Genomic DNA, 14,468 nt, shown 5'->3' on the forward strand with positions numbered 1-14,468 from the left:
CACCACAGAAATCACTGAATGCAGCACATGGATGCAGTTGCATCTCAGACAGAGAGAAAATGAAAACAGAATCAATTAGAAAAACTACACTTAAGGTCTAATTCAGCAGAATTAAGCAACAGGAAATCAGAAGAAAAACTAAGGTGATCGCCAGCCACTAGAACATACTATGTCAGGATGCTAGCCATATGAAACAGAAAATAAGTGCATCTTAAGTCTGGACTTCAAAGTCTCCACAGAATCTGACTGTTTTATTGATGCAGGGAGATCATTCCACAGAACAGGGGCACGATAAGAAAAAGCTCTGTGACCCACAGACTTCTTATTCACCCGAGGGACAAAAAGTAGTCCTGCACCCTGAGAACGCAGAGCCCGGGCCGGTACGTAGGGTTTAATTAGGTCAGCTAGGTAGGGAAGTGCCAGTCCGTGAAAATTTTTATAGGCTAGTAGCAGAACTGTTTCTGTGAAGGCTCTCAGTTGTCCAGGTGGTTTCCATAGTAGAGAAGCTTGAATCTTCGACTGGACTCGGTTGCTTGACGTGAGGACGTTTCACTTCTAATCGCAGAAGCTTCCTCAGCTAAATTTCTTGCTCTGGTAGTCTGACTTCTGTCTTGACTCTTGTAGAGAAGAATAACAGAAGCCAGCAAAGCTGGAGTTTTAAACCTAAGTTAAAATCTTAGCCAGAGAAAAGAAATGGTTTGAGAGGGGAGTGAAGGAAGCATTGTATGTGAAACAGGTGAAACCCAGCCTTAACCTGGGAGGGGGTCTGAGACACACTTTGTCCCCTGTTTACAATGGGGTACTTAAGTCAAAGCAGTTTCAATCTTTTGTTCATGGTAATGAGTCATTCAAGTCGTCAGGAGAGTCGTCAGGAGAGGTGTCAGTCCCATCGTTAGGAGGCACAACTGCCCTGTCCATTAGGAGAGTGCTAACTAGAGCACAATAGGTGCTAATTACAGCAAATGTTAGTCAGTAGCCAATAGCAGTCTGCCTCTCGGTAGGAGGGGTCTGATTAGGTTTAAAACTCCAGCTTTGCTGGCTTCTGTTATTCTTCTCAAGCAACCCAGTGCAGTCGAAGATTCAAGCTTCTCTACTAGTAGCAGAACCTTAAAATCTGATCTCAGGGACAGGAAGCCAGTGAAGAGACGCCAAAATGGTTGTAATGTGGTCAAACTTTCTGCTTTGTGTCAAAACTCTGGCAGCAGCATTTTGAACCAATTGGAGAGCCCTAATGCTGGACTGTAGTAAACCAGAAAATAGAACATTGCAGTAGTCCAATCCAATCTAGAAGAGACAAACACATGAATCAAGGTCTCAGCATCGGCCATAGACAGGATGGGACGAATCTTCGCTATATTTTGCAGGTGGAAGAAAGCAGTCCTTGTAATATCTCTAATGTGGAGGTCAAAGGACAATGTAGGATCAAAAATTACCCCAAGGTTCCTCACTTTGTCAGTAGGATGTATGACACACGAGCCTAGGCTAAGCGTTAACTGGTCAAATTGATGCCGATGTCTCGCTGGACCAAGAACCATCATTTCAGTCTTATCAGAGTTTAAAAGTAGGAAGTTTCTAGACATCCAACTTCTCACTGCTGCAAGGCAATCTTCTAAGGATTTTATGTGAATGAGATTACCAGCAGTTATCGGCTTGTACGTATAACTGAGTATCATCAGCATAGCAATGAAAGGTAATCCCAAAACGCCCCAGTATGTGCCCAAGGGGTGCTATATAAAGGGAGAAAATCAGGGGGCCTAAGACGGACCCCTGTGGAACCCCAAATTTCATGTCACTAAGGTAAGAGGTAGTGTTACTGTACAAAACACGACTGGGAACGACTGGTCAAGTATGACGTCAACCATGCAAGGCCACTCCCAGTAATCCCAAAATGATTTTCCAGCCTATCAAGTAGAATATGATGATCCACTGTATCAAATGCAGCACTGAGATCTAACAGCACCAGAACCGTAGTGGTGCCCGAATCCACTGTAAGCAGAAGATCATTCACCACTTTAGTGAGAGCCGTCTCTGTGGAATATTTTCTAAAAGCAGACTGCAGTGGCTCAAAGACATTATTCTCAGTAAGATAGTCTACGAGCTGCCGTGACACCACTTTTTCCAGAATTTTAAGCAAAATGATAGATTTGATATCGGCCGATAGTTTTTCAGTACACTAGGGTCAAGATTAGGTTTCTTAAGTAATGGTTTAATCACTGCAGATTTAAAACATTTAGGAACAGATCCAGAAGTTAAAGAAAGATTAATAATTTCCAGCACAGTCGGCCCAAGAGTGGGCCACAGGTCCTTAAACAGTTTTGTTGGTATAGGATCAAATAAACAGGTTGTGCTTTTTGTTAACATTACGAGTTTTGTCAGCATGCCAAGTGAGATACTATCAAATACTGTAAATCTAGGTAATACCTCAGTAGTGGCGCCCACCTCAATAGCAGGGTGTAGTGGCTGGATTAAGGGCATGCTTTTCCATCTGAACCTGCCCCATTATTTCCTAAATATTTGCTGATGTGTGTTGAACTCTGGGTAAAAGTCCAAACTTCATACGGTCAGTTTGGACATTTACTTACTGCCTCCTCCTGGTTGCATGTGGATGAAATGTTGATTTAAATAAAAAGTCTGTTTAGCATTTATTTATTTTTCTTCTGTATCCATGGAGACTTTTTAATAAAAGTCACCTGCTGGTCTCGTTGCCACCACAAACTATAAGAAAAGACTGAAATGTAGCTTCTTGTGCAAACTGAGAACATTCCTCACTCCTTAGAACATGACCCTTTGATGTAATTTCATGTCGCTATGTTTCAGTTAAAACAGCTAATTTCTGTACTTTTTTCACAGTTATTGATGCTCTGTGGAGAAAAGCTGCTTATTTTCACGGGTTTTTTTTCGTGTAGGTTGCACTTCTCCTAATTGACACACAGGGGGCGTTTGACAGTCAGTCAACCATCAAAGACTGCGCCACGCTGTTCGCCCTGAGCACCATGACGAGCTCTGTGCAGGTCAGATCTTAATATGCGCTCAGAAACAAACTTTTGCTCATAAATGCATCTGACAGATGTGATGAGAAGCTGCTGAGTTCTCACTTTTAGAAAGAATCGTTCATTTTTCTGGATGTGTTTCAGGTGTACAACTTGTCCCAGAACGTCCAGGAAGACGACCTCCAGCACCTCCAGGTCAGTTTGTCGTCAGAACTTTGCGTGTTGAGCACGGTTTTAGGCTGGACTCACTGCAGGATTCAATCATGTCCCCTGAGATCTTGTGAGGTAACACTTCACGTCACATGGTGGAAAGCACAAATTCAACTTCATCTCCTCTGAGTGCCGTCCTAGTTGCACCGTACAATCAGTCCGATGGTAGAATTTGACATCTAGCACCACTGCACACAGGAACCCTCAATTTAAACAAAAACCCAGGAGGACTTCAGGATTATCAGCTGGACCCGCTTCCTCTTATTTAGGTTTTATTGATAACGGCCATTTCATATATCCCTGTGATAGCATCATATCATTACATTTATTCAAATAAAAGAAAAAGAGAACAGCTTTGAGATGTCGTCAATAAAATGATATGAAGTCTAAATATAAATAAAATATAAAATCCAAATAGAAATCTAAGTGGAAATCCATCAATTAAATTAAAATACAGTACCAGTCATAAGTTAGACTCACTGCCCGATTCAGGTGAATGAGACAGTGAGTCCAGCTTTTGACTGGTACTGTATAAAATCCAAATAGAAAATCAAAATCTAAAATCCAAATAGAAAATCAAAATCTAAAATCCAAATAGAAAATCTAAATTCTTGTGCAGGAGGAAAAATGTGTTTCAGGTTGAGGTGGATTTTGGTTCAAATGTCAAATGAGCCTGTTTTTTTTATTTTTAATGTGTTAAATAAACAGATTGTTTTGTGTTCGTAGCTCTTCACGGAGTATGGACGACTCGCTATGGAGGAAGTCTTCAAGAAACCTTTTCAGGTACGAACTGCTGACTGCAGACAACACCTTCAAACCAGGTCCAGTGAGTTTTCAGTCTTGGAGTGGATCGCGTGACTAGTTGGTCGCAGGCCAGTAATCAGCCCTAAAGCCCCTTGAATTAATGTTCAAAAGGGGCAATAAAAATTCATGATAGGAAATCCAGACAATATCATCATTGTCTTATTCTTTCTAAGTATGAGTTTTTAATTTTGCAATCTAATAATACATGCAAATATCTGTCTACTCTTTAAAATCATCTACGATATGGCTGCTCCTCCCCTAAGAAGGTTTGTCACGTGCTCAGAAAGAACAACTCGAGCTACAAGGGCGACCTCTAGAGGAGAGCGCAGCATTGCTAAATGTAGACCCTCTTTTGCCAATCTGCCTTTTCTGTTGTTGCCTCTAGTCAGTGGAATATCTTACCAAACGACATAATGAAATGTACAACTTTTCCAATGTTTGCACAGCTGACAAAGAAATGGCTTTTATCAAAGCAAGTTTGTACCCACCACTGATGAATGTATGTGTATGAGAGCACAGAGTGCAGGCGTCTGAAAATATGATTTGTATATATGATGTAAGCGTGAGAATATAGTGTGATGATGTTTGAAAAGTGTGACTGTGTATGTGTGCACATATACACACATACATATATATGTATGTGTGTATATGTGCACGTATATATATATATATTAATATATATATATATATATATATGTATGTATGTGTATATGGCACGTATATATATATGTGTGTGTGTGTGTGTGTGTGTATATATAATGAGTGTGAGTGTGAACAAAGTGGTATCTTTTGTATATGTCTTTGAACTGATAAAATGTTGAAAGTTTTTATGAATGTATACTTGAGGGGTGAGGTATTATATGTTTACAGTATCAATAGTCTTTGTGCTAAATGGATTTTCTTTTCATTTACAAATGCTGTTATTTATAGTTAGACATCAACCTGTCCAGGGACTATAGGTGGAAATTAGTATTTTTGCTATAACCTGGCACAATGCATCTTTCCTGTTTTTTTAAGTCAATGTATTATTGTGCAATGTCCCTGAGAAATAAAATCATACCATCTGTTCAAATGGATGGAGCCAAGGGTTTGTTTTATAAATTAAACAGCACGTTTGTTAGCTGTCATTTTATGATCCACCAGCCCAGACACGCCTCAGCGGACATGTTACAAAAACGCACGCAGATAAAAGTCATAAAAATAATGAAGTTTGTTTTGAGGTGAGCAGGTTTTTGGCTCAGGTGGTTTTAAGCCGTTTTGGTCTCTTGTGATTGTGAATCAGTAACATGAACATGTGTTCAGACGCTGATGTTCCTGATCAGAGACTGGAGTTACCCGTATGAACATCCGTACGGCCTGGAGGGCGGGCGGAGCTTCCTGGACAAACGGCTGCTGGTGAGTCCCGTGTTTTAGAAGTTTACTTCTGGTGTTCTTCAGAGCGAGCAGGTCTGAGATCTGGTCCTCTTCGTGGGATGTACCCAAGCTGGGTCCATGCACCTGGTTGACGGTTGGATCTCGATCCAGCTGTGAAGTTTGACGGTTCATATATGATTGTCATAGATCAAACAGACCTGGGACCTGGTCCTTCAGCTTCTGAGGTTCCTCACTGCTGTGTCCAGGTGAAGCAGAATCAACATGAAGAACTGCAGAATGTCAGGAAACACATCCACTCCTGCTTCTCCAATATCAGGTGCTTCCTGCTGCCTCACCCCGGCCTGAAGGTGGCGACCAACCCTCACTTTGACGGCCGGCTCAGAGGTAACTCAGAACTAACTGAACAACAGGGCAAAACCGCCTTCTTACCATTTAACACATGTAGGTAAAGGTGTAGCTGTAAGTGAGTGCTTCAGTTTTAAAGTCACTGGGATGAGCTGTGAAAGGTGTCGAAGACTAAAGAAGAGGTCCACTTGCTTTGGAGTAAGTCTGTAGGTTCCTCCTGTCTTGATGGTTGAGAACCTTGTCGACAGCTGTGAACCTGTGGTCCTGTCTTGTCCCAGATATCGACGAGGACTTCAAGAAGGAGCTCGCAAACCTCATCCCGGCGCTCTTGTCTCCAGAGAATCTGGTGGAAAAGGAGATCGGAGGAGTTAAAATCACCTGCAAGACCTCCTTCACTACTTCAAGGTCTGACCCCTTCCTGTGATCTTCACTTTTGATTTTTTTTTTTATTTTGTAGAATCTTAAATTCAAACACAGTGGCTCTTCTTTTTAGGACTTTGGGTCAGACCTGGACGAGGTTTGCTCTGTAATGTGTCTTTATAGTTTAAGTCTCTGGTGGTTTTAGTCTTTGGACAGTTCATGATAAAAAAAATTATTTCTGTTTTTCTGCTTTTCTTAACAGCTTTGTGATTTTTTATTTTTTTTTTTTGTCTGCTTGTCATTTCTGTGTTCAGGCGTACATGAAGATCTATCAAGGGGAGGAGCTTCCTCACCCCAAGTCCATGCTGCAGGTCAGACCTGTTCTTACAAATACTAATCGAAGGAAGACGTAGTCCAACAGTGCCACCAAGTGGACACACACTGTGTCTGCGCTTAGTTTTTCAAACCGTGTTCAGTCTCGGACCTGCAGCCTGACGTGCACCTGTTAAATCAGACACAAAAGGCTGTGATTTGACACTTTGCTGCTTTTAATCCTTCGTCTGCCATCATATTTTCATAGTTTTTACAGTTCGCACGCTGATAAACAGATCAGAAAAGTCCTCATCACATTTACAGCGCAAAGTCGGTAAAAGAGGAAAATGTTCAGCTTACCTTTGATTTGGAGGTGATGATTGGAGAAAGAAAAACTTGAGGGTCAAATTAATCCAGAATAAAGCAAAATCCAGAGACAGAGAACTTTAATACTGTCACACACGTCGTATGACACGGACTTACAGAGCTGCAGACGCATAAATCAGGCTTTAAATTAACTAAATAAATCATCATAAATTGTAAATTTATGTAAATGTGATATCTTAACTATTTTTATATTTATTTTGATAGCACCTGTAACCTGGATGTGTTTCTGTTGTGGTTAAAGGATTTTAAAAAATGGTGAAACATTAAAGGTTCATTCAGTAGTTCAGCGCAGTTGGAACCAAAATGGCGCCACGTTCCGAGTTGATGCGCTCTCTCGCACTCTAGACAGAGTCAGGTCCGACTGCTTTGTGTGGGTCCTGTCTCTTGAAGAACCTGTTGACATCCCTCTCATGAACAGAGAGGCGTGGTGGGGGATGAGGTGGGGGTCCTTGCTGTGGGCAGTTGTGTGGGGGGCAGACCACTGAACTCTACACTACGTGGGGCAGACCCCAGTCGGGGTGGGGGGGGAGGTGCTGGTGGGTTGGAGCTGGTGACCATGGGGATGGTATTAGGACAGTCTGTCTTTCAAATCTGCAGTTTAACTGGTTCAGCTTGTTGGCCAGTAGAGGGTCATTGACAGAGTGTTTGTATATGTGTGTGTGTGTGTGTGTGGGTGGGGGGGTGGGGGGGGGGGGGGGTGGTTAGTAGTTGGTGATTGAATTCAATCTATTTCATATAGCGCCAAATCACAGCAAAGTTTCCTCAAGCTGCTTCACACAAGTAAGGTCTAACCTTGCCAACCCCAAGAGCAAGAACACAGGTGACTGATCTGTCTGAGTCCTTTCCAGACAGATGTAGTCATTGGCTGAGAACTGGTATTGATGTTTGTCAGCGTACAGCCGTTTAGCTTCCCTAATCGCCTTGACCTTGTCCCCACTCTTGAAAGCTTCCTTCTGCAGCCTCAACTGTTTGAGTTTAGGACTAAACCAGGGTTTGTTGTTGTTATACCTCACTGTGGTTTGTTACGGTATGCAGCAGTCCACACAGAACCTAATATATGAGGTCATAGCGTCTGTGTTGGTGGCAGTCTTGAACACATCCCAGTCCATGTTTTCCAAACATGCCTGTAGATGCTCCACAGTTTAGATGTCCTCACTACAGGTTTTCAGAGCTTTAGTTTCTGCCTGTAGGTAGGAATCAGGTGGACCATGGCATAGTCTGAGTGTCCCAGAGCGGCACAGGGACGGCATGATAAGCATTGTTCATAGTTATGCAACAGTGATCCAGAGTTCTGTCCTCTCTGGTCGACATAAGCTGTATGTATTTGGGAAGTTCGTGGGAGAGAGTACCTTTGTTAAAGTCACTGAGGACAATAACTTAAGAGTCCGGGTTGGTCTGCTCCACACAAAGTATCTGGTTGGTGAGTGTGTGTTGTGCCTCGTGGACGTTGGCCTGCAGTGGAATGTAAACACTGACCAGAATGAATGAGGTGATCTCACGGGGTGAGTAGAATGGTTTGCAGTTAATAAAATGTTTCCATATCAGGAGAGCAGTGCTGTTGGATCACTATCACATTGTTACAACAGCCACTGTTAACGTAAAAATAGATTCCTCCACCCTTCATTTTGCCGGAGAGTCCTGCATCTCGGTCCTCTCCGAAAAGTCGGAAGCCTGCCAGCTGCAGCGCAGAGTCCGGAATTGATGCGCAGAGCCACATCTCCGTGAAGCACAAAACAGCAGATGTAGAGAAATCTCTGCTTTTTCCCACCAGTAGCTGGAGTTCGGCCATTTTATTTTGCAGAGAGTGCATGTTGGAGAGGAATATTCCTGTTAGCGGTGTACGGTGACCGTGTCAGTGAAGCTGCACAAGTGCACCGGTATATCTCCCCCTCTTCCGGTGTTTCATTGTGAAGGCCGTGGTGAGGGCACCTTTGGCCAAGATGCCCAATAAATCCAATGACGGCTCAAGAAAAATGGGAAACAAATCCGCTGGCGTTGTTCCCCTGATCCAGGAACCAGTGCAAGTCAACTTCAACTTCAACTTTTTTTTCTTGTATAGCGCCAAATCACAACAAACAGTTGCCCCAAGGCGCTCCACATTGCAAGGCAAGGCCATACAATAATTATGAAACACAGTCTACGTCTAAAGCAACATAACCAAGGGATGGTCCAGGGTCACCCGATCCAGCCCTAACTATAAGCCTTAGCGAAAAGGAAAGTTTTAAGCCTAATCTTAAAAGTAGAGAGGGTATCTGTCTCCCTGATCTGAATTGGGAGCTGGTTCCACAGGAGAGGAGCCTGAAAGCTGAAGGCTCTGCCTCCCATTCTACTCTTACAAACCCTAGGAACTACAAGTAAGCCTGCAGTCTGAGAGCGAAGCGCTCTAATGGGTAATATGGTACTATGAGGTCCCTAAGATAAGATGGGACCTGATTATTCAAAACCTTATAAGTAAGAAGAAGAATTTTAAATTCTATTCTAGCATTAACAGGAAGCCAATGAAGGGAGGCCAACACGGGTGAGATATGCTCTCTCCTGCTAGTCCCGTCAGTACTCTAGCTGCAGCATTCTGAACCAACTGAAGGCTTTTTAGGGAACTTTTAGGACAACCTGATAATAATGAATTACAATAGTCCAGCCTAGAGGAAATAAATGCATGAATTAGTTTTTCAGCATCACTCTGAGACAAGACCTTTCTGATTTTAGAGATATTGCGTAAATGCAAAAAGGCAGTCCTACATATTTGTTTAATATGCGCTTTGAATGACATATCCTGATCAAAAATAACTCCAAGATTTCTCACAGTATTACTAGAGATCAGGGAAATGCCATCCAGAGTAACGATCTGGTTAGACACCATGCTTCTAAGATTTGTGGGGCCAAGTACAATAACTTCAGTTTTATCTGAGTTTAAAAGCAGGAAATTAGAGGTCATCCATGTCTTTATGTCTGTAAGACAATCCTGCAGTTTAGCTAATTGGTGCGTATCCTCTGGCTTCATGGATAGATAAAGCTGGGTATCATCTGCGTAACAATGAAAATTTAAGCAATACCGTCTAATAATACTGCCCAAGGGAAGCATGTATAAAGTGAATAAAATTGGTCCTAGCACAGAACCTTGTGGAACTCCATAATTAACTTTAGTCTGTGAAGAAGATTCCCCATTTACATGAACAAACTGTAATCTATTAGACAAATATGATTCAAACCACCGCAGCGCAATGCCTTTAATACCTATGACATGCTCTAATCTCTGTAATAAAATTTTATGGTCAACAGTATCAAAAGCAGCACTGAGGTCCAACAGAACAAGCACAGAGATAAGTCCACTGTCCGAAGCCATAAGAAGATCATTTGTAACCTTCACTAATGCTGTTTCTGTACTATGATGAATTCTAAAACCTGACTGAAACTCTTCAAATAGACCATTCCTCTGCAGGTGATCAGTTAGCTGTTTTACAACTACCCTCTCAAGAATCTTTGAGAGAAAAGGAAGGTTGGAGATTGGCCTATAATTAGCTAAGATAGCTGGGTCAAGTGATGGCTTTTTAAGTAGATGGTTTAATTACTGCCACCTTAAAGGCCTGTGGTACATAACCAACTAACAAAGATAGATTGATCATATTTAAGATTGAAGCATTAATAATGGTAGACTCCGTTGAGCAGCCTGGCAGGAATGGGGTCTAATAGCAGGTTGATGTTTGGATGAAGTAACTAATGAAAATAACTCAGACAGAACAATCGGAGAGAAAGAGTCTAACCAAATACCCGGCATCACTGAAGCAGCCAAAGATAACGATACATCTTGGGATGGTTATGAGTAATTTTTTCTCTAATAGTCAAAATTTTGTTAGCAAAGAAAGTCATGAAGTCATTACTAGTTAAAGGTTAATGGAATACTCAGCTCAATAGAGCTCTGACTCTTTGTCAGCCTGGCTACAGTGCTGAAAAGAAACCTGGGGTTGTTCTATTTTCTTCAATTAGTGATGAGTAGAAAGATGTCCTAGCTTCACGAAGGGCTTTCTTATAGAGCAACAAACTCTTTTTCCAGGCTAAGCTGAAATCTTCTAAATTAGTGAGACGCCATTTCCTCTCAACTTTACGGGTTATCTGCTTTAAGCTACGAGTTTGTGAGTTATACCACGGAGGTCAGACACTCTGATTTAAAGCTCTCTTTTTCAGAGGAGCTACAAGCATCCAAAGGTGTCTTCAATGAGGATGTAACACTATTGACAAGATACTCTAACTCCTTACAGAGTTAGGTAGCTACTCTGCTCTGTGTTGGTATATGACATTAGAGAACATAAAGAAGGAATCATATCCTTAAAAGTACAAAAGTAACACACCAAAAACAAACTAAAGAGTGCGCACTGAAACAGCAAGGCAGCCCGTTTGTGGCACGATCTTGACACCATGTTTTATGATGACTCCTGTCATGTTTTTTGTTTGGTCTCCCTCGTCTCGGTAACTCACGTTCATAGTCGATGCTGATACAGGAAGTGCTTCTCGCGAGTGACTACTTGATTCTGACTGGATGATTCCACTCATTTTTTTGTTTTGTTTGTTTTATTTGTTTTCCTTTCTGCACACCAGAATTGGTCAGATCTAATCCAAATACAATCTGTTTCCTAGGCAACAGCTGAAGCCATAACCGTGCAGCTGTAGCCGGCGCTAAAGACGCGTACATCAAAAGTATGGAGCAGGTAACAATTACCCATTAGTCTTCCTTTACTTCCCGTTACTGTTGCCTGAACTCCAGATGAATGTCACGTTCTCTGTCAGATCTGTGGCGGAGACCGGCCGTACCTTTCCCCAGCAGAACTGGAGCGCCACCACGCTGAACTCCGCCAGGCGTCAGTGCGACACTTCGAACCATCAAGAAGATGGGCGTGAGCACTTCTGCCACCGCTAACAGAGCAGCTGGAGGCGGAGCTGGACGAAGCCTATGCCAACTTCAGCAAGCACAACGCTGGCAAAACATATCTACGCCGCACGCCCGCCGGCCACCCCTGTTTGCCGTCATGTCACCATGTACGTGGTCTCTCTGGTGACGGGCTTTGTTGGCATCAGCTGGTGGCCACACTGTGTAACCTGTTGATGGGCGTGACTCTGACAGTGCTCTGCGTCTGGACCTACGCCAAGTACTCTGGGAAGTTTCGTGAGGTGGGCGGAGTCATCGACCAGGTGGCTGAAACGCTGTGGGAGCAGGTGAGAGGAGGCGTCTTACGGAAGATGTTTTTGCCGTTTTTCTGTCTTCTTGTATCATCTGATTGTTTTTATTTCTCCTGCTGACGCTGCAGAGGACGCCACGGAAGGTGAGCGCCGACCCGCGTTTAGCCCACATTAACAAGAAGGGAGGAGGCGTGGCTTTATTTTTAATGTTCATTTGAGCCCGTTGTGTTTGGCTGATTTCAGAAAAGACTAAGTATAAATTAATTCCCTGTCGGGCTGCAGAACCCGCGGCTGCATCCTCCGCTCGTCTGTATGACCACGGACGCGCTGATGAAAGTATAACTAGAGCGCTGCACTCGTAGAGCACAAACCTCCGCAAACACTGGTTTCCAATTCCACAAATTTTTACCTTGGAAAACATTTTCAAGGTCAAAGTGACTTTTCATCAGATAAAGTAGATGTGATCAAATGTCAGGAGGATGTATTTAGGTCATGCAGTTGAAGTTTTTTGTGGTGTTGTCAGGTTTTTTTTTTTTTTTTTTTCTTCTATTGTTTTGGTTTCTGAATTCTTTTTCAGGTCATTTCACTGACTTTGTTTTTCTCTGCTGTGAACAATGTGTTGCTTTTTGACACCTGGTTTCCGACTGACAACTTGAACACAAATGGGCATAAAACTGGAACCTCCATCCAGTTTTGGTGGTGAAGGTAAATCCAGAACAGAAAAACGAGAGTGACTGAGGCACATTTGATTGAGATATAATTCAAAATGTACAACAGATGGGCTTTTCAATATTAAATTCAAATGTCCACAAATCCACAATCCGGATCAGACCCGGATCAAACTTTGTCCATCGACAAAGGATACAATCCTACATAACCCTCTGAAATCTGAAAGAAATGTGATCTTTTTTGACAGTTAGGAATTTTTGAGAACTTGTTCAGTACTAAAGGAAAGGGATTTTTCCAATTTTTAAAAAGATTTTTCCTGACCTTTGACCTTGAAAATTTAATCAATCAGGATATGAATCCTCTAAAAATTTCATAACGATATATGAAACATTGCAGGTTACAGGTTCACAAACAGACAAACGGGTGAAAGCAGAAGCTCCGCCCAGCTTTGTTATAAAAACACCATCAGTTCAGCGTGTGTGTGATGCAACAAAACATTTTGTTCTGTTTGAAAAATGTGACCTCTGCCCTTGTCTTTGCGTTTGCAGCTGTAGTTAATGACCTGTGGGGGGCACCGGACCTGGTTTGGGTTTTAACGTTGGTCATCTGTGTGTCTGTTTTTTTGTGGCACTCGTTTACTTTACATCTTCCTCTTCAGGTGTTTTCCAAACTCTTCGAGGTCACTCGAAGTCAAATCCCGCTGAGAGGCCTCCTCCTCACACCACGATCCAGGCTGGCCTCAAACAATAACGTCAAGAAGAAGAAGTAGCAGTGGACCTTCCTGGTTCTGCCGCCGTCACGGCGCTGACTGTTCAGACGTACGGATCGCCTTCTGTTCCAGTCAGACTGACTGCAGGAAGCACTTTATTCTCTATAAAATAGAAATAGTGGGAGGGGTCATTCTTCTGTGCGCTCACCCGTCCAATGACCACATTCCCACGTGTGCTGGTGACCACGCCTCCTCACTGCTCCCTCCATCGCTGTCAGGGTGATATTGACAAGGAGGCGGAGTCACAGCCAGTGTTTACAGATCAGTGTCACTGTGGGTCTTAATCCTGGTTTTGGGTTCAGACGGTTCCAAACCAGATGAAGAGTCTTAACCTGAAACAGGAAGTTAGTTTGCGTCAGCGCGCCTGATTCAGCCAATCAAAAACACGGAATAAATAAGATCTGAATTGTTTCAGGACTTCAGGGCCTGCTTTCCACCAAACCTCTAGTCTGGACCGTTGGTGTTCCGATGTTTACACCAAGATTATGCTGCCGTGTTTTTGAGCCTAAAATTTCACATCAGCTGTTGGTGCAGCGTGAAACAGACGAGGACGAGCTGGAGGAGGAGCAACAGGTCACGGTGGGTTTTATGGTACACACTTACCAAAAAGTAGTATATGCAAGTATGTTTTAAGTATACTTCTAGTTTACTTTTTATATACTTATAAGTACTGTTTTTTGGTAAGGGCAGCGCCGCTCGTTTCTGTGCAGCATGAATCATCTTTTCTGTGTCGCTCGTTTTTCTGCAGGATGAACAAACTTCCTGTGGCTGAGCACACAAATATTTTACTACGACTTCACTGCTGATCAGCCGGCGTACGGACCTTCAGCCTCCGTCACGGCCCAGAAAACACTCTCCAGATTAGAATTCCATGATTTTTAAACCCAACGCTGACTTGTTGGACACGGGTCCTAAAGGTTCAGTGAGACAAAAACCTGAGAAAAGGCTTTTTAATGAGAATACGATCAGAAGTTTAGAAAACGGTCATATTAAAGTAAATGACAGATATTAATGAGGTTAATATTTCAGTGGAAAGAGTTCAGTCACTTTAATTCCAGAAAAATTCCCAACCCCTT

General features: G+C 42.7%; 1 pseudogene; it reads left to right on the forward strand.

Moving 5' to 3' along the window:
- The first annotated feature begins 2,906 nt into the window (after nucleotides 1-2,906).
- On the forward strand, nucleotides 2,907-14,326 carry LOC117526988 (annotated as a pseudogene).
- The last annotated feature ends 142 nt before the right edge of the window (nucleotides 14,327-14,468 follow it).

This window comes from Thalassophryne amazonica, chromosome 15, assembly GCF_902500255.1.
Source record: "Thalassophryne amazonica chromosome 15, fThaAma1.1, whole genome shotgun sequence".
NCBI lineage: Eukaryota > Metazoa > Chordata > Actinopteri > Batrachoidiformes > Batrachoididae > Thalassophryne > Thalassophryne amazonica.